The sequence below is a fragment of the Hyaena hyaena genome, unplaced genomic scaffold (genome assembly GCF_003009895.1).
Source record: "Hyaena hyaena isolate Hyena2069 unplaced genomic scaffold, ASM300989v1 scaffold_243, whole genome shotgun sequence".
NCBI lineage: Eukaryota > Metazoa > Chordata > Mammalia > Carnivora > Hyaenidae > Hyaena > Hyaena hyaena.
The window spans coordinates 1,834,314-1,838,974 of NW_024080872.1; the positions used below are offsets into that span (position 1 = coordinate 1,834,314).

The window sequence follows — 4,661 nt, forward strand, 5'->3', positions numbered from 1 at the left end:
AATAAAACATTAAAAAAAAATTTTTTTTTAAATAAAATAAAATAAAAAATAAAAACCACACTTGGTAACTTGAATTAATTACATATTTTGGGATCAAAAGAAGTGACATGTGTATATCAACGTGTAAATAAGGCCTCAAAGGTAGATCCTCAGAACCTAGTAATTATGTTGAAGAGGTGAACAAATGATTATACTTCTTAAACGCATATTTATATGATCTTGTACATAACAACTAAAAATAAATTCATTTCAAGTACATATGAAACATTTATAAAAAAGTGACCCTGTCTAGCTGTAGCAATCAGACAAGAAAAATAAACGGAGGTTCCTGAAAAAAAATAAAATTAAAATTAAAAAAGCAACCTGCTGAATGTGACAGGATATTTGCAAATGATATATCTGATAAGGGGTTAATATCCAAAATGTATAAAGAACTCATACAACTCAACGCCAGAAACACAAACAATACATTTAAAAAATGAACTGAGGATCTGAATGGACATTTTTTGAAAAGATGCTCAACATTACATCAGGGAAATGCAAATTGCAACCATAATATCACTTTACACTAGTGAGTGGTTTCCTTCTTCCTTCCCACTTTGGTTGCCTTTTATTTTTTTTAATAAAAATAAAGTAAAATGAAATAAAAAATAGAAATACGATCCAATTCAATAATTCCACTGCTGGGTATTTACCTAAAGGAAACAAAAACAGCAATTCAACAGATGAATGGATAAAGAAGATGTGGTATACGTAGAATGGAATATGACTCAACCATAAAAAAGAATGAAATCGTGCCATTTGCAACAACGTGGATGGTCCTAGAGAGTATTATAGTAATTGAAATGAGTTAGAGAGAGAACGACAAATACCATATAATTTCACTTATATGTAGAATCTAAAATACAAAAAAACAGAAAGAGATTCATAAATACAGAGAGTAGACTGGAGGTTGCCAGAGCGGTTGCAGTGAGGAAGTGCATGAAATAGGTGAAGGAGATTTAGAGGTTCAATCTTCCAGTTATAAAATAAGTAAGTCACAGGGATGTAATACACAGCACAGAGATATAGTCAACAATACTGTAAACATTTTGCATGGTCACATAGGTAACTACACTTACTGCAGTCATCACTTCATTACGTATAGAAATATCAGATCACTATGTTGGACACCTAAAACTGATATAATATTGTATGCCAATAACTCTGCAATAAAAAAGGTTTTGGGGGCACCTGGCTGGCTCAGTCATAAGAGCATGTGCCTCTTGATACCGGGGTTGTGGGTTTGAGCCTCATGCTGGGTGTAGAGATGACTTATACAAAGAAAACTTCGAATAAACAGATTTTTGTGGGATTTTAGAAGTTGATTCTAAAATTCATACAGAAGAACAAAGAGCTAAGATGAGGGTGAAAATGTATGAAGAAAAGCAAAACAGAAGAATCTTGTTTACAGATTTTACCATAGAACTAGAGTTGTCATCACGGTATGGTAATGGTTCAGGGACAAATAGCCCACAGTGACCAAATAGAAAAACTACAAAACAAATCAAAACACAAAATAAATAACAGTAAAATTAAATTAAATAAATAAAATTAAATAAAATACTACACTTGATCTTAGCCAAAAGGCCGAGGAGCGATTAAATAAAATAAAAAACAAATCTAAAACCTACAAAACAGATCTACACAAGAGAAGTGACATTACATATCAATGGGGAAAGGATGGCCTATTCAGCAAATGTGTCCAGGAAAAAATGTGAGGGGGGGGGACCCACTTCAAGGGCGTCTGGGTGGCTTGGTTAGTTGAGCATCCAACTCTTGATTTTAGGTCAGGATATGATCCCTGGGTCGGGGATCAAGCTCCGAGTCAGGGTCCATACTGAGCATGAAGCCTGCTTGAGATTCTCTCTCCCTCTGCCCCGCCCCCCACTGACACACGTGTGCTCTCTCTCTCTCTTTTTCTCTCTCTCTAAAATAAAAAAAGTTAAAGGGGAGCCTGGGTGGCTCAGTCAGTTGAGTGACCGACTCCGGCTTAGGTCATGATCTTGCAGTTCACGAGTTCTAACCTCTAGTTGTGCTCTCTGCAGACAATTCAGAGCCTGAAGCTCCTTCAGATTCTGTCTCCTTCTCTCTGCCCCTCCCCCCCCCAAAATAAATAAACCTTAAAAAAATCTTTTTAATCTAAATGTAAAAATTAAACCTAACAATTTTATAAGACAAGAGAGGAGGGGCACCTGAGTGGCTCAGTCAGTTAAGCACGGTTCCTAAGGTAGAGCCCCCCATCAGGCTCAAAACTGCTGATGTGAAGCCTGCTTGGGATTCTCTCCTTCTCCCTCTTTTCTCTTCCCCTCCCATGCTCTCTGTCTCTCTCTCTCTCTCTCTGTATCTCTCTCTCAAAATAAATATATAAACTTTAAAAAAAGAAAAGAGGAGACTATTTCTATGAAATCTAGGTAAAGATTTCTTTAACAGTACACAAAACTTACAAAACCATGTAGGAAAATGATAAATTTGACTCACTGAAATCTAAAATGTATGCAACACTATAAAAAATGAAAATACAAGCTACTGGGCTGAGAAAACTTTTGCAACTCACATAACAAAGGATTTATATAAAAATATGTAATAACTATAAATCAATAGCAATCAAATAGGAAAACAGGCAAATAATGATAGCTAACATGTATTGTGTACTTTGTTGGGTTTTTTTAATAAATTTTTGTCTAATGTTTATTTTTGAGAGACAGACCGCCAGCGGGGGAGAAGCAGGGAGAGAGGGAGACACAGAATCTGAAGCAGGCTCCAGGCTCCGAGCTGTCAGCACAGAGCCTGATGTGGGGCTCCAACTCACTGACTGTGAAATCATGACCTGAGCTGAAATCGGACACTTGCCCGACTGAGCCACCCAGGCGCCCTGTTGCCTTTTTTTTTTTTTTTTAATATTTTTATTTATTTCTAGGGGAGAGAGAGACAGCGTGAGCAGGGGAGGGTCAGAGAGAAAGGGAGATACAGACTCTGAAACAGGCTCCAGGCTCTGAGCTGGCAGTCAGCACAGAGCCCGACGCAGGGCACGAACCCACGAACCCACGAACCACGAGATCATGACCTAAGCGAAAGTCGGACGCTTAACCGACTAAGCCACCCAGGCTCCCCTTAATGTTAATTTATTTATTTTGAGAGAGAGAAAGAGAGCAGGAGCTGGGGAGGGATAGAGAGAGAGGGAGGGAGAATCCCAAGAGGGCTCCACACTCAACTTGGAGCTGGACAAAGGGCCAGATCTCACTGTCGTGAGATCATGACTTGAGTCAAAGTTGAGAGTCGAACACTTAACCGGCTGAAACACTGAAACACCCCATTTTTTGTATTTGTGTACTTTTGTATTTGTATTGTGTACTTTGCATTGGGTACTGTTCCAATTGTTTTACTCACATTTCTTCATTTAATCCTTAAAGGATTTGAATAGGTAATTCACAGAGGAGGAAACCCAAATAGTCAATATATTTATGGCAGTATACTCAACCTCACCAACAATATTATATTTAAAGAATTAAAATAACAGAATAACTAAATTAGTAGAATAAGATATTTCCTAGTTATTAAATTGACAAAAGTAGAATCTGACAATACCAATTGTCGATGAGGATGTGAAACAGTATTAACTCACATACTGCTGGCGGATTAAGTACACTAGTACAATTATTTTAAACGAGTACAATTACTTTGGAGAGCTATTTGTCAATATCTGACAGAGTTGAGGGCACACAATTCCACTCCTGCATGTTCCCTAGAGAAACTGTGGCGCTCTGCAGGATGTACAAGAATGCTCATTGCAACAACAGCAACAACAAAAAAATTATAGCAAAAAACCTAAATGTCCATCAGCCAGAGAAAAGACAAATTGAGGCATCTCCTTACAATGGAATTTCATTTTAAACTAGTGAAACCAATGAATGAAGCTCTATGTATTGGCATGGATGAATTCAATAATCTAGTGGTGGCTTTTAAAAAGGCAAGTTGCAGAAGGTTAAATACAGGACAGTCCCAAAAGTAAGGTTTAAACCTGTAAAAGAATATTTACGGTCCTAGGTGTTAAAAATTACTAAAACATACATAAAAATGATAAACATCTAATTCTGGATCCGGTACTGCTATTGCATACCTCCAAGGGGCATAATTCACACTGTATTCCATAAAATTGTATTCCGGAGAGGCATTCACAGACCGCAAGAAAGGAAGAAGTATCCAGGGAGCTTCAACTGTATCTATAATGGTTTGCTTTTTCTTTTCTTTTTTTGTTTTTAATATGGCAAATCCTCATTTCTATTTTTTTAATGTTTGTTTATTTTTGAGAGAGAGACAGAGTGTGAGCAGGGCAGGCACAAAGAAATACAGAATCCAAAGCAGGCTGCAGGCTCTGAGCTGTCAGCACAGAGCCCCACACGGGGCTCAAACTCACAAACGGTGAGATCACGACCTGATCTGGAAGTCGGAGCTTAACCAACTGAGCCACCCAGGCACCCTCTTTTTTTTTCCCTAAAAGATAAGTAAATAAAACCGAGTGTAGAAAATCAGGCAAAAAGTTAAGATATGATAGAATTGGGTGGTGGGCACATAGATGTTCATGATGTTTTCCTCCGTGCTTCTCTGCATTCTTGCAATTC

At 37.7% G+C, this 4,661-nt stretch overlaps 1 pseudogene; it reads right to left on the bottom strand.

The window, feature by feature from the left end:
- Positions 1-1,574: 1,574 nt before the first annotated feature.
- LOC120239871 lies at positions 1,575-1,641 on the bottom strand (annotated as a pseudogene).
- Positions 1,642-4,661: the final 3,020 nt, after the last annotated feature.